Raw genomic sequence first — 22,994 nt, forward strand, 5'->3', positions numbered from 1 at the left:
GCCCCCTATGGAACCTACATAGTCCAAGTGCCCGTTAAGGAACCTAGACAGTCCAAGTGCCCACTAGGGAACCTGCATCGTCCAAGTGCTCGCCAGGTAACCTAGATAGTGCAAGGGCCTGCTTGATAACCTACATAGTCCAAGTGCCCGATAGGGAACCTAGAGAGTCCAAGTGCCCATAGGGCACCTATATAGTCCAAGTTCCCGCTAGGGAACCTACATAGGCAAAGTGCACGTTAGGGAACCTGCATCGTCCAAGTTCCCGCTAGTTAACCTAGATCGTCCAAGTGCCCGCTTGTTAACCTACATAGTCCAAGGGCCCGCTAGTTAACCTACATAGTCCAAAACCCGCTAGTTAACCTAGATAGTCCAAGTGCCCGCTAGTTAACCTAGATATTCCAAGTGCAGGCTAGTTAACCTAGATCGTCCAAGTGTCCGCTAGTTAACCTACATATTCCAAGTGCCCGTTAGGTAACCTACATAGTCCTAGTGCTCGCTAGGTAAACTAGATAGTCCAAATTCCTTTTAGCTAACGTAGATAGTCCAAGTGCCCGCTAGGTAACCTAGATAGTCCAAGTGCCCGCTAGGTAACCTACATAGTCAAAGTGCCCGCTAGGTAACCTAAATAGTCCAAGTTCCTCTTAGCTAACGTAGATAGTCCAAGTGCCCGCTAGGTAACCTTGATTGTCAAAGTGCCCGTTAGGTAACCTAGATAGTCCAAGTGCCCGCTATGGAACCGACATAGTCCAAGTGCCCTTTAGGGAACGTACATAGTCCAAGTGCCCGCTAGGTAACCTAGATAGTCCATGTGTCCGCTAGTTAACCTACATAGTCCAAGTGCCCGCTAGGTAACCTAGATAGTCCAAGGGCCCGCTACTTAACCTATATAGTGCAAGTGCCCGCTAGGTAACCTTGATAGTCCAAGTGCCCGCTACGTAACCTACATAGTCCTAGTGCCCGCTAGTTAACCAACATTGTCCAAGTGCCCGATAGCGAAGGTACATAGGCCAAGTGCCCTTTAGGTAACCTACATAGTCCAAATGCCCGATAGTAACCTACATAGTCCAAATGCCCGCTAGAAACATACATAGTCCAAGTGCCCGATAGGGAACCTACATAATCCAAGTGCCCGCTAGGGAACCTACATACTCCAAGTGCCCGTTAGGTAACCTAGATAGTCCAAATGCCCGCTATGGAACCCACATAGTGAAAGTGCCCGCTAGGGAACTTACATAGTCCAAGTGCCCGTTAGTTAACCTAGATTGTCCAAGTGTCCGCTAGTTAACCTACATAGTCCAAGTGCCCGTTCGTTAACCTAGATAGTCCAAGTGCCCGCTAGGTAACCTAGACTGTCCAAGTGCCCGCTAGGTTACCTACATAGTCCAAGTGCCCGTTCGTTAACCTAGATAGTCCAAGCGCCCGCTAGGAAACCTACATAGTCCAAGGGCCCGCTAGGTAACCTAGATAGTCCAAGTGCTCGCAAGTTAACCTACATAGTCCAAGTGCCGGCATGTAAACAAGTTAGTCCAAGTGCCCGTTAGGTAACCTAGATAGTCCATGTGCCCGCTAGGTAACTTACATTGTCCAAGTTCCCGCTAGGTAACCAAGAGAGTCCAAGTGCCCGTTACCTAACCTAGATAGTCCAAGTGCCCGCTAGGCAACCTACATAGTCCAAGAGCCCGTTCGTTAACCTAGAAGTCCAAGTGCCCGCTAGGTAACCTAGACTGTCCAAGTGCCCGCTAGGTTACCTACATAGTCCAAGTGCCCGTTCGTTAACCTAGATAGTCCAAGCGCCCGCTAGGAAACCTACATAGTCCAAGGGCCCGCTAGGTAACCTAGATAGTCCAAGTGCTCGCAAGTTAACCTACATAGTCCAAGTGCCGGCATGTAACCTAGATAGTCCAAGTGCCCGTTAGGTAACCTAGATAGTCCATGTGCCCGCTAGGTAACTTACATTGTCCAAGTTCCCGCTAGGTAACCAAGAGAGTCCAAGTGCCCGTTACCTAACCTAGATAGTCCAAGTGCCCGCTAGGCAACCTACATAGTCCAAGAGCCCGTTCGTTAACCTAGAAGTCCAAGTGCCCGCTAGGTAACCTAGACAGTCCAAGTGCCCGCTAGGTTACCTGCATATTCCAAGTGCCCGTTCATTAACCTAGATAGTCCAAGTGTCCACTAGGTAACCTACATAGTCCAAGTGCCCGCTAGGTAACCTATATAGTCCAAGTGCCCCCTAGGTAACCAAGAAGTCCAAGTGCCCGCTAGGTAACCTAGACAGTCCAAGTGCCCGCTAGGTAACCTAGATAGTCCAAGTGCCCCCTAGTTAACCTAGATCGTACAAGTGCCTGCTAGTTAACCTAGATAGCCCAAGTGCCGGCTAGGGAACTTTCATAGTCCATGTGCCCACTAGGTAACCTAGATAGTCCAAATGCCACTAGGTAACCTAGAGTCCAAGTGCTCGCTAGTTAACCTACATAGTCCAAGTGCCCGCTGTGTAACCTAGATATTCCAAGTGCCTGCTAGGTAACTTACATTGTCCAAGATCCCGTTACCTAACCTAGATAGTCCAAGTGCCCGCTAGGCAACCTACATAGTCCAAGAGCCCGTTCGTTAACCTAGAAGTCCAAGTGCCCGCCAGGTAACCTAGAGAGTCCAAGTGCCCGCTAGGTTACCTGAATATTCCAAGTGCCCGTTCGTTAACCTAGATAGTCCAAGTGTCCACTAGGTAACCTACATAGTCCAAGTGCCTGCTTGGTAACCTATATAGTCCAAGTGCCCGCAAGGTAACCAAGATAGTCCAAGGACCCACTAGTTAAACTACATAGTCCAAGGGCTCACTTGTTAACTTTGATAGTCCAGCTGCCCGCTAGTTAACCTACATTGTCCAAGGGCCCACTAGTTAACCTAGATAGTCCAAGTGTCCTCTAGTTAACCTACATAGTCCAAGTGCTTGCTAGTTAACCTAGATTGTCCAAGTGCCTGCTAGTTAACCTACATAGTCCAAGTGCCCGCTAGGCAACCTAGATAGTCCAAGTGCCCGCTAAGGAACCTACATAGTCCAAGTGAATGCTAGTTAACTTAGATAGTCCAAGTGCCCGCTAGTTAACCTAGATAGTCCTAGTGCCTGCTAGGTAACCTACATATTCCAAGTGCCCGCTAGTTAACATAGATAGTCCAAGTGCCCCTAGGGAACATACATAGTCCAAGTGCCCGCTAGGTAACCTAGATAGTCCAAGTGCCCGTTCGGTAACCTAGATGGTCCAAGTGCCCTTTAGGGAACCTAGATAGTCCAAGGGCCCGCTAGTAAACCTACATAGTCCATGCGCCCGCTAGTTAACCTACATAGTGCAACTGTCCGCTAGTTAATCTACATATTCCAAGTGCCCGCTAGTTAACCTACATAATCTAAGTGACCGTTAGCTAACCTAGATAGTCCAAGGGCCCGCTAGTTGACCTACATAGTCCTAGTGCCAGCTAGGTAACCTAGATAGTACAAGTGGCCGCTAGGGAACCTAGATAGTCCAAGTGCCTGTTAGCTAACCTAGATAGTCCAAGTGGCGGCTAGGTAACCTACATAGTCCAAGTGCCCGTTCGTTAAACTAGATAATCCAAGTGCCCGCTAGGTAACCAAGACAGTCCAAGTGCCCGCTAGTTAACCTACATAGTCCAAGTGCCCAATAGGGAACCTACATAATCCAAGTGCCCGCTAGGCAACCTACATAGTCCAAGTGCCCGTTAGTTAACCTAGATAGTCAAAGTGCCTGCTAGGTAAGCTAGAGAGTCCAAGTGCCTGCTAAGTAACCTACATAGTCCAAGTGCCCGCTAGGTAACGTAAATAGTCCAAATGCCCGCTAGGGAAACTACATAGTCCAAGTGCCTGCTAGTTAACCTAGATAGTCCAAGTGCCTGCTAGGTAACCTATATAGTCCAAGGGCACGCTAGTTAACATACATAGTACAAGCGCACACTAAGAAACCTAGATAGTCCAAGTGCCCGCTCTGGAACCTAGATAGTCCAAGTGCCCGCTCTGGAACCTACATAGTCCAAGTGCCTGCTAGGGAAACTACATAGTCCAAGTGCCCGCTCTGGAACATACATAGTCCAAGTGCCCGCTAGGGAATCTACATAGTCCAAGGGCTGGCTAGTTAACCTACATAGTCCAAGTACACGCTAGTTAAGCTAGATCTTCCAAGTGCCCGGTAGTTAACCTACATATTTCAAGGGCCCGCTAGTTAACCTACATAGTCCAAGTGCCTACTAGATAACCTACATAGTCCAAGTTCCCGCTAGGCAACCTAGATAGTCCAAGTGCCCGCTAAGGAACCTACATAGTCCAAGTGCCCCTAGGGAACATACATAGTCCAATTGCCCGCTAGGTAACCTTGATAGGGCAAGTGCCCGCTAGTTAACCTAGATAGTTCAAGTACCCGCTAGGTAACCTAGATCGTCCAAGGGCTCCTTATTTAGCCTACATAGTCCAAGTGCCCGCTAGGTAACCTAGATAGTCCAAGTGCCCGTTCGGTAACCTAGATAGTCCAAGTGCCCTTTAGGGAAACTAGATAGTCCAAGGGCCCGCTAGTAAACCTACATAGTCCATGCGCCCGCTAGTTAACCTACATAGTGCAACTGTCCGCTAGTTAACCTACATATTCCAAGTGCCCGCTAGTTAACCTACATAATCTAAGTGATCGTTAGCTAACCTAGATAGTCCAAGGGCCCGCAAGTTGACCTACGTAGTCCTGGTGCCAGCTAGGTAACCTAGATAGTACAAGTGCCCGCTAGGGAACCTAGATAGTCCAAGTGCCTGTTAGCTAACCTAGATAGTCCAAGTGGCGGCTAGGTAACCTACATTGTCCAAGTGCCCGTTCGTTAAACTAGATAATCCAAGTGCCCGCTAGGTAACCTAGACAGTCCAAGTGCCCGCTAGTTAACCTACATAGTCCAAGTCCCCGATAGGGAACCTACATAATCCAAGTGCCCGCTAGGCAACCTACATAGTTCAAGTGCCCGTTAGTTAACCTAGATAGTCAAAGTGCCTGCTAGGTAACCTAGAGAGTCCAAGTGCCTGCTAGGTAACCTATATAGTCCAAGTGCCCGCTAGGTAAACTAAATAGTCCAAATGCCCGCTAGGGAAACTACATAGTCCAAGTGCCCGCTAGTTAACCTAGATAGTCCAAGTGCCTGCTAGTAAACCTACATAATCCATGGGCCCGCTAGTTAAACTACATAGTGCAAGGGCCCGCTAGTTAACCTATATCGTGCAAGTGTCTGCTAGTTAACCTGCATAGTCCAAGTGCCCGCTAATTAACCTATATACCAAGTGCCTGCTACGTAACCTAGATTGTCCAAGGGCACGCTAGTTAACCTACATAGTACAAGTGCCCGCTAAGGAACCTAGATAGTCCAAGTGCCCGCTCTGGAACCTATATAGTCCAAGTGCCTACTAGGGAACCTACATAGTCCAAGGGCCCGCTCTGGAACATACATAGTCCAAGTGCCCGCTAGAGAATCTACATAGTCCAAGGGCCGGCGAGTTAACCTACATAGTCCAAGTACACCTTCAGTTAACCTAGATATTCCATGTGCCCAGTAGTTAACCTACATAGTCCAAGGGCCCGCTACTTAACCTACATCGTCCATGGGCCCGCTATGTAACCTAGATAGTTCAAGGGCCCGCTAGTTAACCTACATAGTCCAAGTGCCTGCTAGTTAACCTACATAGTCCAAGGGCCCACTAGGTAACCTAGATAGTCCAAAGGCCCGCTAGGTAACCTACATTGTCCTAGTGCACCCTAGTTAACCTACATTCTCCAAGTGCCCGATAGAGAAACTACATAGTCCAAGTGCCCGCTAGGGAACCTACATAGTCCAAATGCCCGCTAGTTAACCTACATAGTCCAAGTGCCCGTTAGGTAACCTAGATAGCCCAAATGCCCGCTAGGGAACCCACATAGTCCAAGTACCCTCTAGGGAACTTACATAGTCCAAGGGCCCTCTAGGTAACCTATATAGTCCAAGTGCCCGTTAGTTAACCTAGATAGTCCCAGTGCCCGCTAGGTAGCCTCGATAGTCCAACAGCCCGGTAGGTAACCTACAAAGTCTAAATGCCCTCTAGGTTATCTATATAGTCCAAATGCCCGCTAGGGAACCTACATAGTCCAAGTGCCCGCTAGTTAACATAGATAGTCCAAGTGCCCGCTAGGTAACCTAAGTAGTCTAAATGTCCGATAGGGATCCTACATAGTCCAAGTGCCCGCCAGGTAACCTACATAGTCCAGTGCCCGTTCGTTAACCTAGATAGTCCAAGTGCCCGCTAGGTAACCTAGACTGTCCAAGTGCCCGATAGGTTACCTACATAGTCCAAGTGCCCGTTCGTTAACCTAGATAGTCCAAGCGCCCGCTAGGAAACCTACATAGTCCAAGGGCCCGCTAGGTAACCTAGATAGTCCAAGTGCTCGCAAGTTAACCTACATAGTCCAAGTGCCGGCATGTAACCTAGATAGTCCAAGTGCCCGTTAGGTAACCTAGATAGTCCATGTGCCCGCTAGGTAACTTACATTGTCCAAGTTCCCGCTAGGTAACCAAGAGAGTCCAAGTGCCCGTTACCTAACCTAGATAGTCCAAGTGCCCGCTAGGCAACCTACATAGTCCAAGAGCCCGTTCGTTAACCTAGAAGTCCAAGTGCCCGCTAGGTAACCTAGACAGTCCAAGTGCCCGCTAGGTTACCTGCATATTCCAAGTGCCCGTTCGTTAACCTAGATAGTCCAAGTGTCCACTAGGTAACCTACATAGTCCAAGTGCCCGCTAGGTAACCTATATAGTCCAAGTGCCCCCTAGGTAACCAAGAAGTCCAAGTGCCCGCTAGGTAACCTAGACAGTCCAAGTGCCCGCTAGGTAACCTAGATAGTCCAAGTGCCCGCTAGTTAACCTAGATCGTCCAAGTGCCTGCTAGTTAACCTAGATAGCCCAAGTGCCGGCTAGGGAACTTTCATAGTCCATGTGCCCACTAGGTAACCTAGATAGTCCAAATGCCACTAGGTAACCTAGAGTCCAAGTGCTCGCTAGTTAACCTACATAGTCCAAGTGCCCGCTGTGTAACCTAGATATTCCAAGTGCCTGCTAGGTAACTTACATTGTCCAAGTTCCCGCTAGGTAACCTAGATAGTCCAAGTTCCTGTTACCTAACCTAGATAGTCCAAGTGCCCGCTAGGCAACCTACATAGTCCAAGAGCCCGTTCGTTAACCTAGAAGTCCAAGTGCCCGCCAGGTAACCTAGAGAGTCCAAGTGCCCGCTAGGTTACCTGAATATTCCAAGTGCCCGTTCGTTAACCTAGATAGTCCAAGTGTCCACTAGGTAACCTACATAGTCCTAGTGCCTGCTTGGTAACCTATATAGTCCAAGTGCCCGCTAGGTAACCAAGATAGTCCAAGGACCCACTAGTTAAACTACATAGTCCAAGGGCTCACTTGTTAACTTTGATAGTCCAGCTGCCCGCTAGTTAACCTACATTGTCCAAGGGCCCACTAGTTAACCTAGATAGTCCAAGTGTCCTCTAGTCAACCTACATAGTCCAACTGCCCGCTAAATAACCAAGATAGTCAAAGTGCCCGCTTGTAACCTACATAGTCCAAGTTCCCACTAGGTAACCTAGATAGTCCAAGTGCCCGTTACCTAACCTAGATAGTCCAAGTGCCCGCTAGGTAACCTACAGAGTCCTAGTGCCCGCTAGTTAACCAACATTGTCCAAGTGCCCGATATGGAACCCTCATAGTCCAAGTGCCCGTTAGGTAACCTACATAGTTGAAATGCCCGCTAGTAACCTACATAGTCCAAGTGCCCGCTAGGGAACTTACATAGTCCAAGTGCCCATTAGTTAACCTAGATAGTCCAAGTGCCCGCTAGTTAACCTAGATAGTTCAAGTACCCGCTAGGTAACGTAGATAGTTCAAGTGCACGCTAGGTAACCTAGATAGTCCAAGTGCCCGCTACGTAACCTACAAAGTCCAAGTGCCCCCTAGGTAATCTATATAGTCCAAATGCCCGCTAGGGCACCTACATAGTCGAAATACCCGCTAATTAACCTACATAGTCCAAGTGCCCGCTAGCTAACCTAGATAGTCTAAGGGCCCAATAGTTAACCTACATAGTTCAAGTGCCCGCTAGCTAACCTACATAGTCCAAGTGCCCGCTAGTTAACCTACATAGTCCAAAGGCCCGCTAGTTAACCTAAATAGTGAAAGGGCCCGCTAGTTAACCTAGATCGTCCAAGTGTCCGCTAGTTAACCTACATTGTCCAAGTGCGCGCTAGTTAACCTACATAATCCAAGTGCCCCTTAGCTAACCTAGATAGTCCAAGGGCCCGCTAGTTGACCTACATAGTCCAAGTGCCCGCTAGGTTACCTAGATAGACCAAGTGCTCGCTAGTTAACCTAGATAGTTCTAGTGCCCGTTAGTTAACCTAGATAGTCCAAGTGCCCACTAGGGGACGTACATAGTCCAAATGCCCGCTAGGTAACCTACATAGTCCAAGTGCCCGCTAGGGTATGTACATAGACCAAGTGCCCGCTAGGTAACCTAGATAGTCCAAGTGCCCGGTAGTTAACCTACATAGTCCCAATGCCCTACACAAACCTACATAATCCAAGTGCCCAATAGGGAACCTATATAGTCCAAGTGCCCCCTATGGAACCTACATAGTCCAAGTGCCCGTTAAGGAACCTAGACAGTCCAAGTGCCCACTAGGGAACCTGCATCGTCCAAGTGCTCGCCAGGTAACCTAGATAGTGCAAGGGCCTGCTTGATAACCTACATAGTCCAAGTGCCCGATAGGGAACCTAGAGAGTCCAAGTGCCCATAGGGCACCCATATAGTCCAAGTTCCCGCTAGGGAACCTACATAGGCAAAGTGCACGTTAGGGAACCTGCATCGTCCAAGTGCCCGCTAGTTAACCTAGATCGTCCAAGTGCCCGCTTGTTAACCTACATAGTCCAAGGGCCCGCTAGTTAACCTACATAGTCCAAAACCCGCTAGTTAACCTAGATAGTCCAAGTGCCCGCTAGTTAACCTAGATATTCCAAGTGCAGGCTAGTTAACCTAGATCGTCCAAGTGTCCGCTAGTTAACCTACATATTCCAAGTGCCCGTTAGGTAACCTACATAGTCCTAGTGCTCGCTAGGTAAACTAGATAGTCCAAGTTCCTTTTAGCTAACTTAGATAGTCCAAGTGCCCGCTAGGTAACCTAGATAGTCCAAGTGCCCGCTAGGTAACCTACATAGTCAAAGTGCCCGCTAGGTAACCTAAATAGTCCAAGTTCCTCTTAGCTAACGTAGATAGTCCAAGTGCCCGCTAGGTGACCTTGATTGTCAAAGTGCCCGTTAGGTAACCTAGATAGTCCAAGTGCCCGTTAGGTAACCTAGATAGTCCAAGTGCCCGCTATGGAACCGACATAGTCCAAGTGCCCTTTAGGGAACGTACATAGTCCAAGTGCCCGCTAGGTAACCTAGATAGTCCATGTGTCCGCTAGTTAACCTACATAGTCCTAGTGCCCGCTAGGTAACCTAGATAGTCCAAGTGCCCGCTACGTAACCTACATAGTCCTAGTGCCCGCTAGTTAACCAACATTGTCCAAGTGCCCAATAGCGAAGGTACATAGGCCAAGTGCCCTTTAGGTAACCTACATAGTCCAAATGCCCGATAGTAACCTACATAGTCCAAATGCCCGCTAGAAACATACATAGTCCAAGTGCCCGATAGGGAACCTACATAATCCAAGTGCCCGCTAGGGAACCTACATACTCCAAGTGCCCGTTAGGTAACCTAGATAGTCCAAATGCCCGCTATGGAACCCACATAGTGAAAGTGCCCGCTAGGGAACTTACATAGTCCAAGTGCCCGTTAGTTAACCTAGATTGTCCAAGTGTCCGCTAGTTAACCTACATAGTCCTAGTGCCCGTTCGTTAACCTAGATAGTCCAAGGGCCCGCTAGGTAACCTAGACTGTCCAAGTGCCCGCTAGGTTACCTACATAGTCCAAGTGCCCGCTACGTAACCTACATAGTCCTAGTGCCCGCTAGTTAACCAACATTGTCCAAGTGCCCGATAGCGAAGGTACATAGGCCAAGTGCCCTTTAGGTAACCTACATAGTCCAAATGCCCGATAGTAACCTACATAGTCCAAATGCCCGCTAGAAACATACATAGTCCAAGTGCCCGATAGGGAACCTACATAATCCAAGTGCCCGCTAGGGAACCTACATACTCCAAGTGACCGTTAGGTAACCTAGATAGTCCAAATGCCCGCTATGGAACCCACATAGTGAAAGTGCCCGCTAGGGAACTTACATAGTCCAAGTGCCCGTTAGTTAACCTAGATTGTCCAAGTGTCCGCTAGTTAACCTACATAGTCCAAGTGCCCGTTTGTTAACCTAGATAGTCCAAGTGCCCGCTAGGTAACCTAGACTGTCCAAGTGCCCGCTAGGTTACCTACATAGTCCAAGTGCCCGTTCGTAAACCTAGATAGTCCAAGCGCCCGCTAGGAAACCTACATAGTCCAAGGGCCCGCTAGGTAACCTAGATAGTCCAAGTGCTCGCAAGTTAACCTACATAGTCCAAGTGCCGGCATGTAACCTAGATAGTCCAAGTGCCCGCTAAGTAACCTAGATAGTCCAAGTGCCCGCTAGGTAACCTACATAGTCAAAGTGCCCGCTAGGTAACCTAAATAGTCCAAGTTCCTCTTAGCTAACGTAGATAGTCCAAGTGCCCGCTAGGTAACCTTGATTGTCAAAGTGCCCGTTAGGTAACCTAGATAGTCCAAGTGCCCGTTAGGTAACCTAGATAGTCCAAGTGCCCGCTATGGAACCGACATAGTCCAAGTGCCCTTTAGGGAACATACATAGTCCAAGTGCCCGCTAGGTAACCTAGATAGTCCATGTGTCCGCTAGTTAACCTACATACTCCTAGTGCCCGCTAGGTAACCTAGATAGTCCAAGGGCCCGCTAGTTAACCTATATAGTGCAAGTGCCCGCTAGGTAACCTTGATAGTCCACGTGCCCGCTACGTAACCTACATAGTCCTAGTGCCCGCTAGTTAACCAACATTGTCCAAGTGCCCGATAGCGAAGGTACATAGGCCAAGTGCCCTTTAGGTAACCTACATAGTCCAAATGCCTGATAGTAACCTACATAGTCCAAATGCCCGCTAGAAACATACATAGTCCAAGTGCCCGATAGGGAACCTACATAATCCAAGTGCCCGCTAGGGAACCTACATACTCCAAGTGCCCGTTAGGTAACCTAGATAGTCCAAATGCCCGCTATGGAACCCACATAGTGAAAGTGCCCGCTAGGGAACTTACATAGTCCAAGTGCCCGTTAGTTAACCTAGATTGTCCAAGTGTCCGCTAGTTAACCTACATAGTCCAAGTGCCCGTTCGTTAACCTAGATAGTCCAAGTGCCCGCTAGGTAACCTAGACTGTCCAAGTGCCCGCTAGGTTACCTACATAGTCCAAGTGCCCGTTCGTTAACCTAGATAGTCCAAGCGCCCGCTAGGAAACCTACATAGTCCAAGGGCCCGCTAGGTAACCTAGATAGTCCAAGTGCTCGCAAGTTAACCTACATAGTCCAAGTGCCGGCATGTAACCTAGATAGTCCAAGTGCCCGTTAGGTAACCTAGATAGTCCATGTGCCCGCTAGGTAACTTACATTGTCCAAGTTCCCGCTAGGTAACCAAGAGAGTCCAAGTGCCCGTTACCTAACCTAGATAGTCCAAGTGCCCGCTAGGCAACCTACATAGTCCAAGAGCCCGTTCGTTAACCTAGAAGTCCAAGTGCCCGCTAGGTAACCTAGACAGTCCAAGTGCCCGCTAGGTTACCTGCATATTCCAAGTGCCCGTTCGTTAACCTAGATAGTCCAAGTGTCCACTAGGTAACCTACATAGTCCAAGTGCCCGCTAGGTAACCTATATAGTCCAAGTGCCCCCTAGGTAACCAAGAAGTCCAAGTGCCCGCTAGGTAACCTAGACAGTCCAAGTGCCCGCTAGGTAACCTAGATAGTCCAAGTGCCCGCTAGTTAACCTAGATCGTCCAAGTGCCTGCTAGTTAACCTAGATAGCCCAAGTGCCGGCTAGGGAACTTTCATAGTCCATGTGCCCACTAGGTAACCTAGATAGTCCAAATGCCACTAGGTAACCTAGAGTCCAAGTGCTCGCTAGTTAACCTACATAGTCCAAGTGCCCACTGTGTAACCTAGATATTCCAAGTGCCTGCTAGGTAACTTACATTGTCCAAGTTCCCGCTAGGTAACCTAGATAGTCCAAGTTCCCGTTACCTAACCTAGATAGTCCCAGTGCCCGCTAGGCAACCTACATAGTCCAAGAGCCCGTTCGTTAACCTAGAAGTCCAAGTGCCCGCCAGGTAACCTAGAGAGTCCAAGTGCCCGCTAGGTTACCTGAATATTCCAAGTGCCCGTTCGTTAACCTAGATAGTCCAAGTGTCCACTAGGTAACCTACATAGTCCAAGTGCCTGCTTGGTAACCTATATAGTCCAAGTGCCCGCTAGGTAACCAAGATAGTCCAAGGACCCACTAGTTAAACTACATACTCCAAGGGCTCACTTGTTAACTTTGATAGTCCAGCTGCCCGCTAGTTAACCTACATTGTCCAAGGGCCCACTAGTTAACCTAGATAGTCCAAGTGTCCTCTAGTTAACCTACATAGTCCAAGTGCCTGCTAGTTAACCTAGATTGTCCAAGTGCCTGCTAGTTAACCTACATAGTCCAAGTGCCCGCTAGGCAACCTAGATAGTCCAAGTGCCCGCTAAGGAACCTACATAGTCCAAGTGCATGCTAGTTAACTTAGATAGTCCAAGTGCCCGCTAGTTAACCTAGATAGTCCAAGTGCCTGCTAGGTAACCTACATATTCCAAGTGCCCGCTAGTTAACATAGATAGTCCAGTGCCCCTAGGGAACATACATAGTCCAAGTGCCCGCTAGGTAACCTAGATAGTGCAAGTGCCCGCTAGTTAACCTAGATAGTTCAAGTACCCGCTAGGTAACCTAGATCGTCCAAGGGCTCCCTAGTTAGACTACATAGTCCAAGTGCCCGCTAGGTAACCTAGATAGTCCAAATGCCCGTTCGGTAACCTAGATGGTCCAAGTGCCCTTTAGGGAACCTAGATAGTCCAAGGGCCCGCTAGTAGACCTACATAGTCCATGCGCCCGCTAGTTAACCTACATAGTGCAACTGTCCGCTAGTTAATCTACATATTCCAAGTGCCCGCTAGTTAACCTACATAATCTAAGTGACCGTTAGCTAACCTAGATAGTCCAAGGGCCCGCTAGTTGACCTACATAGTCCTAGTGCCAGCTAGGTAACCTAGATAGTACAAGTGGCCGCTAGGGAACCTAGATAGTCCAAGTGCCTGTTAGCTAACCTAGATAGTCCAAGTGGCGGCTAGGTAACCTACATAGTCCATGTGCCCGTTCGTTAAACTAGATAATCCAAGTGCCCGCTAGGTAACCAAGACAGTCCAAGTGCCCGCTAGTTAACCTACATAGTCCAAGTGCCCAATAGGGAACCTACATAATCCAAGTGCCCGCTAGGCAACCTACATAGTCCAAGTGCCCGTTAGTTAACCTAGATAGTCAAAGTGCCTGCTAAGTAACCTAGATAGTCCAAGTGCCTGCTAGGTAACCTACATAGTCCAAGTGCCCGCTAGGTAACGTAAATAGTCCAAATGCCCGCTAGGGAAACTACATAGTCCAAGTGCCTGCTAGTTAACCTAGATAGTCCAAGTGCCTGCTAGTAAACCTACATAATCCATGGGCCCGCTAGTTAACCTACATAGTGCAAGGGCCCGCTAGTTAACCTAGATCGTGCAAGTGTCCGCTAGTTAACCTATATAGTCTAAGTGCCCGCTAGTTAACCTATATACCAAGTGCCTGCTAGGTAACGTATATAGTCCAAGGGCACGCTAGTTAACATACATAGTACAAGCGCCCACTAAGAAACCTAGATAGTCCAAGTGCCCGCTCTGGAACCTAGATAGTCCAAGTGCCCGCTCTGGAACCTACATAGTCCAAGTGCCTGCTAGGGAAACTACATAGTCCAAGTGCCCGCTCTGGAACATACATAGTCCAAGTGCCCGCTAGGGAATCTACATAGTCCGAGGGCCGGCTAGTTAACCTACATAGTCCAAGTACACGCTAGTTAACCTAGATCTTCTAAGTGCCCGGTAGTTAACCTACATATTTCAAGGGCCCGCTAGTTAACCTACATAGTCCAAGTGCCTGCTAGATAACCTACATAGTCCAAGTGCCCGCTAGGCAACCTAGATAGTCCAAGTGCCCGCTAAGGAACCTACATAGTCCAAGTGCCCCTAGGGAACATACATAGTCCAAGTGCCCGCTAGGTAACCTTGATAGGGCAAGTGCCCGCTAGTTAACCTAGATAGTTCAAGTACCCGCTAGGTAACCTAGATCGTCCAAGGGCTCCCTAGTTAGCCTACATAGTCCAAGTGCCCGCTAGGTAACCTAGATAGTCCAAGTGCCCGTTCGGTAACCTAGATAGTCCAAGTGCCCTTTAGGGAAACTAGATAGTCCAAGGGCCCGCTAGTAAACCTACATAGTCCATGCGCCCGCTAGTTAACGTACATAGTGCAACTGTCCGCTAGTTAACCTACATATTCCAAGTGCCCGCTAGTTAACCTACATAATCTAAGTGATCGTTAGCTAACCTAGATAGTCCAAGGGCCCGCAAGTTGACCTACATAGTCCTAGTGCCAGCTAGGTAACCTAGATAGTACAAGTGCCCGCTAGGGAACCTAGATAGTCCAAGTGCCTGTTAGCTAACCTAGATAGTCCAAGTGGCGGCTAGGTAACCTACATTGTCCAAGTGCCCGTTCGTTAAACTAGATAATCCAAGTGCCCGCTAGGTAACCTAGACAGTCCAAGTGCCCGCTAGTTAACCTACATAGTCCAAGTCCCCGATAGGGAACCTACATAATCCAAGTGCCCGCTAGGCAACCTACATAGTCCAAGTGCCCGCTAGGTAACCTACATAGTCCAAGTGCCCGCTAGGTAACCTAAATAGTCCAAATGCCCGCTAGGGAAACTACATAGTCCAAGTGCCCGCTAGTTAACCTAGATAGTCCAAGTGCCTGCTAGTAAACCTACATAATCCATGGGCCCGCTAGTTAAACTACATAGTGCAAGGGCCCGCTAGTTAACCTATATCGTGCAAGTGTCTGCTAGTTAACCTGCATAGTCCAAGTGCCCGCTAATTAACCTATATACCAAGTGCCTGCTACGTAACCTAGATTGTCCAAGGGCACGCAAGTTAACCTACATAGTACAAGTGCCCGCTAAGGAACCTAGATAGTCCAAGTGCCCGCTCTGGAACCTATATAGTCCAAGTGCCTACTAGGGAACCTACATAGTCCAAGGGCCCGCTCTGGAACATACATAGTCCAAGTGCCCGCTAGAGAATCTACATAGTCCAAGGGCCGGCTAGTTAACCTACATAGTCCAAGTACACCTTCAGTTAACCTAGATATTCCATGTGCCCGGTAGTTAACCTACATAGTCCAAGGGCCCGCTACTTAACCTACATCGTCCATGGGCCCGCTAGTTAACCTAGATAGTCCAAGTGCCCGCTAGTTAACCTACATAGTCCAAGTGCCCGCTAGGTAACCTAGACAGTTCAAGTGACCACTAGGTTACCTACATAGTCCAAGTGCCTGTTCGTTAACCTCATAGTCCAAGTGCCCGCTAGGTAACCTAGATAGTCCAAGTGCCCGCTAGTTAACCTAGATAGACCAAGTGCCCACTAGGGAACCTACCTAGTCCAAGTGCCCGATAGGGAACCTACATAGTCCAAGTGCCCGCTAGTTAACATAGATAGTCCAAGTACCCGCTAGGAAACATACATAGTCCAAGTGCCCGCTAGCTAACGTACATAGTCCAAGTTCCCGCTAGGTAACGTAGATAGTCCAAGTGCCCGCTAGGGAACGTACATAGTCCAAGTGCCCGCTAGGTAACCTAGATAGTCCAAGTGCCCGCTAGTTAACCTACATAGTCCAAGGTCCCCCTAGGTAACCTAGATAGTCCAAAGTCCCGCTAGGTAAATTACATTGTCCTAGTGCCCCCTAGTTAACCTACATTCTCCAAGTGCCCGATAGGGAACCTACAGAGTCCATGTGCCCGCTAGGTAACCTACATAGTCCAAATGCCTGCTAGGTAACCTAGATAGTCCAAGTGCCCGCTAGTTAACCTAGATCGTCCAAGTGCCCGCTAGTTAAACTAGATTGTCCAAGTGCCTGCTAGTTAATCTACATAGTCCAAGGGTCCACTAGTTAACCTAGATAGTCCAAATGTCCTCTAGTTAACCTACATAGTCCAAGTGCCCGCTAGTTAACCTATATACCAAGTGCCCGCTACGTAACCTAGATAGTCCAAGGGCACGCTAGTTAACCTACATAGTCCAAGTGCCCGCTAGGCAACGTCGATAGTCCAAGTGCCCGCTAAAGAACCTACATAGTCCAAGTGCACGCTAGTTAACCTAGATAGTCCAAGTGCCCGCTAGTTAACATAGATAGTCCAAGTGCCGGCTAGGGAACTTACATAGTCCAAGTGCCCACTAGGTAACCTAGATAGTCCAAGTGCCCGCTAGGTAACCTAGAGTCCAAGTGCTCGCTAGTTAACCTACATAGTCCAAGTGCCCGCTGTGTAACCTAGATAGTCCAAGTGCCTGCTGGGTACCTTATATTGTCCAAGTTCCCGCTAGGGAACGTACATAGTCCAAGTGCCCGCTAGGTAACCTAGATAGTGCAAGTGTCCCCTAGTTAACCTAGATAGTTCAAGTACCCGCTAGGTAACGTAGATCGTCCAGGGCACCCCTAGTTAGCCTACATAGTCCAAGTGCCCGTTCGGTAACCTAGATAGTCCAAGTGCCCTTTAGGGAACCTAGATAGTCCATGGGCCCACTAGTAAACCTACATAGTCCATGGGCCCACTAGTTAACCTTCATAGTGCAAGTGTCCGCTACTTAACCTACATATTCCAAGGTCCCGCTAGTTAACCTACATAATCCAAGTGCCCGTTGGCTATCCTAGATAGTCCAAGGACCCGCTAGTGGACCTACATAGACCAAGTGCCAGCTAGGTAACCTAGATAGTACAAGTGCCCGCTAGGGAACCTAGATAGTCCAAGTGCCTGTTAGCTAACCTAGATAGTCCAAGTGGCGGCTAGGTAACCTACATAGTCCAAATGCCCGTTTCTTAACCTAGATAATCCAAGTGCCCACTAGGTAACCTAGACAGTCCAAGTGCCCGCTAGTTAACCTACATAGTCCAACTGCCCGATAGGGAACCTCCATAATCCAAGTGCCCACTAGGCAACCTACATAGTCCAAGAACCCGTTAGTTAACCTAGATAGTCAAAGTGCCCGCTAGTTAACCTAGATAGACAAAGTGCCCTCTAGGGAACCTACCTAGTCCAAGTACCCGCTAGGAAACGCACATAGTCCAAGTGCCCGCTAGGGAACGTACATAGTCCAAGTGTCCGCTAGGTAACCTGGATAGTCCAAGTGCCCGCTAGTTAACCTACATAGTCCAGGTTCTCCCTAGGTAACCTAGATAGTCCAAGGGCCCGCTAGGTAACCTACATTGTCCTAGTGCCCCCTAGTTAACCTACATTCTCCAAGTGCCCGATAGGGAACCTACTTAGTCCAAGTGCCGCTAGGGAAACTACATAGTCCAAGTGCCCGCTAGTTAACCTAGATAGTCCAAGTGCCTGCTAGTAAACCTACATAATCCAAGTGCCCACTAGGCAACCTACATAGTCCAAGAACCCGTTAGTTAACCTAGATAGTCAAAGTGCCCGCTAGTTAACCTAGATAGACCAAGTGCCCGCTAGGGAACCTAACTAGTCCAAGTACCCGCTAGGAAACGTACATAGTCCAAGTGCCCCGCTAGGGAATGTACATAGTCCAAGTGTCTGCTAGGTAACCTACATAGTCCAGGTTCCCCCTAGGTAACCTAGATAGTCCAAGGGCCCGCTAGGTAACCTACATTGTCCTAGTACCCCCTAGTTAACCTACATTCTCCAAGTGCCCGATAGGGAACCTACATAGTCCAAGTGCCCGCTAGGTAACCTACACAGTCCAAATGCCCGCTAGTTAACCTACATAGTCCAAGTGCCCGATAGGGAAACTACATAATCCCAGTGCCCGCTAGGGAATCTACATAGTCCAAGTGCAGGTTAGGTAACCTAGATAGTCCAAACGCCCGCTAGGGAACCCACATAGTCCAAGTGCCCGCTAGGGAACTTACATAGTCCTTGGCCCACTAGGGAACCTACATAGTCCAAGTGCCCGTTAGTTAACATAGATAGTCCCAGTGCCCACTAGGTAACCTAGATAGTCCAACAGCCCGGTAGGTAACCTACATACTCCAAGTTCCCGCTAGGTAACGTAGATAGTTCAAGTGCCAGCTAGGTAACCTATATAGTCCAAGTACCCGCTAGGTAACCTACAAGTATAAGTTCCCGCTAGGTAATCTATATAGTCCAAATGACCGCTAGGGAGCCTACATAGTCCAAATGCTCGCTAGGTAACCCACATAGTCCTAGTGTCCCCTAGTTAACCTACATTTTCCATGTGCCCGATAGGGAACCTACATAGTCCAAGTGCCCATTAGGTAACTTATATCGTCCAAATGCCCGCCAGGAAACCCACATAGTCCAAGTGCCCAATAGGGAACTTATATATTCCAAGGGCCCGCTGGGGAACCTACATAGTCCAAGTGCCCGTTAGGTAACCTAGATAGTCCAAATGCCCGCCAGGAAACCCACATAGTCCAAGTGCCTGCTAGGGAACGTTCATAGTCCAAGTGCCCGCTAGTTAACCTACATAGTCCAAGGTCTGCTAGTTGACCCAGATAGTCCAAGTGCCCGCTAGTTAACCTAAGTAGTACAAATGTCCGATAGGGATCCTACATAGTCCAAGTGCCCGCTAGTTAACCTACATAGTCCAAGTCCCCGCTGGGTAACCTAGCAAGTCCAAGTGACCATTAGGTTACCTACATAGTCCAAGTGACCATTAGGTTACCTACATAGTCCAAGTGCCCGTTCGTTAACCTTGATAGTCCAAGTGCCCGCTAGGTAACCTACATAGTCCAAGTGCCCACTAGGTAACCTAAATAATCCAAATGCCCTCTAGGGAAACTACATAGTCCAAGTGCCCGCTAGTTAATTTAGATAGTCCAAGTGCCCGCTAGTTAACCTAGATAGTCCAAGTGCCCGCTAGTTAGCCTAGATAATCCAAGGGCCCGCTAGTTAATCTAGATAGTCCAAGAGCCCGGTAGTTAACGTAGATAGTCCAAGTGCCCGCTAGGGTATGTACATAGTTCAAGTGCCTGCTAGGTAATCTAGATAGTCCAAGTGCCCGCTAGGGTATGTACATAGTTCAAGTGCCCGCTGGGTAACCTAGATTGTCCAAGTGTACGCTAGTTAAACTACATAGTCCAAGTGCCCGCTAGGTAACCTAGATAGTCCAAGGTCCTGCTAGTTAACCTACATAGTCCAATGCCTGATAGGGAACCTACATAGTCCAAGTGCCCGCTGAGGAACCTACATAGTCCAAGTGCCCGATAGGGAACCTACATATTCCAAGTGCCCTTTAGGGAACCTAGATAGTCCAAGTGCCCGCTAAGGAACCTACATAATCAAAGTGCCCGATAGGGAACTTGCATTGTGCAAGTGCCCGCTAGTTAACCTAGATAGTCCAAGTGCCCACTAGAGGACGTACATAGTCCAAGTGCCTGCTAGGTAACCTAGATAGTCCAAGTGCGAGCTAGGGTATGTACATAGTCCGAGTGCATGCTAGGAAACCTAGATAGTCCAAGTGCCCGCTAGTTAACCTACATAGTCCAAGGGCACGCTAGTTAATCTAGATAATCCAAGTGCCCGCTAGTTAACCTACATAGTGCAAGGGCCCGCTAGTTGACCTAGATATTCCAAGTGCCCGCTAGTTAACCTAGATAGTCAAAGTGCCCGCTAGTTAACCTAAGTAGTACAAAGGTCCGATAGGGATCCTACATAGTCCAAGTGCCCGCAAGGTAACCTATATAGTCCAAGTGCCCGTTCGTTAACCTAGATAGTCAAAGTGCCTGCTAGGTAACCTAGACAGTCCAAATGCCCGCTAGGTTACTTACATAGTACAAGTGCCCGTTTGTTAACCTAGATAGTCCAAGTGCCCGATAGGGAACCTACATAATCCAAGTGCCCAATAGGGAACCTACATAATGCAAGTGCCTGCTAGGGAACCTACATTGTCCAAGTGCCCGATAGGCAACCTACATAGTCCAATTGCCCATTAGTTAACCTAGATAGTCCAAGTGCCTGCTAGTTAACCTAGATAGTCCTAGTGCCTTTTAGTTAACCTAGATAGTCCAAGTGCCCACTAGGGGACGTACATAGTCCAAGTGCCCGCTAGTTAACCTACATAGTCCAAGGTCCGCTAGTTAACCTACATAGTACAAGGGCCCGCTAGTTGACCTAGATAGTCCAAGTGCCCGCTAGTTAACTTAAGTAGTACAAATGTCCGATAGGGATCCTACATAGTCCAAGTGCCCGCTAGTTAACGTACATAGTCCAAGTCCCCGCAAGGTAACCTAGCAAGTCCAAGTTACCATTAGGTTACCTACATAGTCCATGTGCCCGTTCGTTAACCTACATAGTCCAAGTGCCCGCTAGGTAACGTACATAGCGCAAGTGCCCGCTAGGGAACGTACATAGTCCAAGTGCCCTCTAGTTAACCTAGATAGTCCAAGTGCCCGCTAGTTAACCTACATAGTCCAGGTGCCCGCTAGGTAACATAGATAGTCCAAGTGCCCGCTAGATAACCTAAGTAATACAAATGTCCGATAGGGATCCTACATAGTCCATTGCCCGCAAGTTAACCTACATAGTCCAAGGTCAGCTAGTTAACCTAATAGTCCAAGTGCCCGCTAGTTAACCTACATAGTCCAAGGTCAGCTAGTTAACCTAGATAGTCCAAGTGCCCGCTAGGTAACCTAAGTAGTACAAATGTCTGATAGGGATCCTACATAGTCCAAGTGCCCGCTAGTTAACCTACATAGTCCAAGTCCCCGCTAGGTAACCTAGACAGTCCAAGTGACCATTAGGTTACCTACATAGTCCATGTGCCCGTTCGTTAACCTATATAGTCCAAGTGCCCGCTAGGGAACGTACATAGTCCAAGTGCCCTCAAGGTAAACTACATAGTCCAAGTGCCCACTAGGTAACCTAGACAGTCCAATTGCCCGCTAGTTAACCTAGACAGTCCAAGTACCCGATAGGGAACCTACATAGTCCAAGTGCCCGCTAGGGAACCTACATAGTCCAAGTGCTCGCTAGGCAACCTACATCGTCCAAGTGCCTGTTCGTTAACCTAGATAGTCAAAGTGCCCGCTAGGTAACCTAGACAGTCCAAGTGCCCGCTAGGTTACCTACATAGTGCAAGTGCCCGTTCGTTAACCTAGATAGTCCAAGTGCTCGCTAGGTTACCTAGACAGTCCAAGTGCCCGCTAGTTAACCTACATAGCCCAAGTGCCCGAAAGGGAACCTACATAATCAAAGTGCCTGATAGGGAACCTATATAGTCCAAGTGCCCGCTAGGCAACCTACATCGTCCAAGTGCCCGTTAGTTAACCTAGATAGTCAAAGTGCCTGCAAGGTAACCTAGATAGTCCTAGTGCCCGCTAGGTAACCTACATAGTCCAAGTTCCCGATGGTAACCTAAATAGTCCAAATGCCCGCTAGGGAAACTACATAGTCCAAGTGCCCGCTAGTTAACCTAGATAATCCAAGTGCCTGCTAGTAAACCTACATAATCCATGGGCCCGCTAGTTAACCTACATAGTGCAAGGGCCCGCTAGTTAACCTAGATCGTGCAAGTGTCCGCTAGTTAACCTACATAGTCCAAGTGCCCGCTAGTTAACCTACATAGTCCAAGTGCCCGATAGGGAACCTACATAATCCAAGTGCCTGATAGGGAACCTACATAGTCCAAGTGCCCGCTAGGCAACCTACATCGTCCAAGTGCCCGTTAGTTAACCTAGATAGTCAAAGTGCCTGCTAGGTAACCTAGATAGTCCTAGTGCCCGCTAGGTAACCTACATAGTCCAAGTTCCCGATGGTAACCTAAATAGTCCAAATGCCCGCTAGGGAAACTACATAGTCCAAGTGCCCGCTAGTTAACCTAGATAGTCCAAGTGCCTGCTAGTAAACCTACATAATCCATGGGCCCGCTAGTTAACCTACATAGTGCAAGGGCCCGCTAGTTAACCTAGATCGTGCAAGTGTCCGCTAGTTAACCTACATAGTCCAAGTGCCCGCTAGTTAACCTACATAGTCCAAGTGCCCGATAGGGAACCTACATAATCCAAGTGCCTGATAGGGAACCTATATAGTCCAAGTGCCCGCTAGGCAACCTACATCGTCCAAGTGCCCGTTAGTTAACCTAGATAGTCAAAGTGCCTGCAAGGTAACCTAGATAGTCCTAGTGCCCGCTAGGTAACCTACATAGTCCAAGTTCCCGATGGTAACCTAAATAGTCCAAATGCCCGCTAGGGAAACTACATAGTCCAAGTGCCCGCTAGTTAACCTAGATAATCCAAGTGCCTGCTAGTAAACCTACATAATCCATGGGCCCGCTAGTTAACCTACATAGTGCAAGGGCCCGCTAGTTAACCTAGATCGTGCAAGTGTCCGCTAGTTAACCTACATAGTCCAAGTGCCCGCTAGTTAACCTACATAGTCCAAGTGCCCGATAGGGAACCTACATAATCCAAGTGCCTGATAGGGAACCTACATAGTCCAAGTGCCCGCTAGGCAACCTACATCGTCCAAGTGCCCGTTAGTTAACCTAGATAGTCAAAGTGCCTGCTAGGTAACCTAGATAGTCCTAGTGCCCGCTAGGTAACCTACATAGTCCAAGTTCCCG

This window comes from Tenrec ecaudatus, chromosome 1, assembly GCF_050624435.1.
Source record: "Tenrec ecaudatus isolate mTenEca1 chromosome 1, mTenEca1.hap1, whole genome shotgun sequence".
In the NCBI taxonomy this organism is placed as follows: domain Eukaryota; kingdom Metazoa; phylum Chordata; class Mammalia; order Afrosoricida; family Tenrecidae; genus Tenrec; species Tenrec ecaudatus.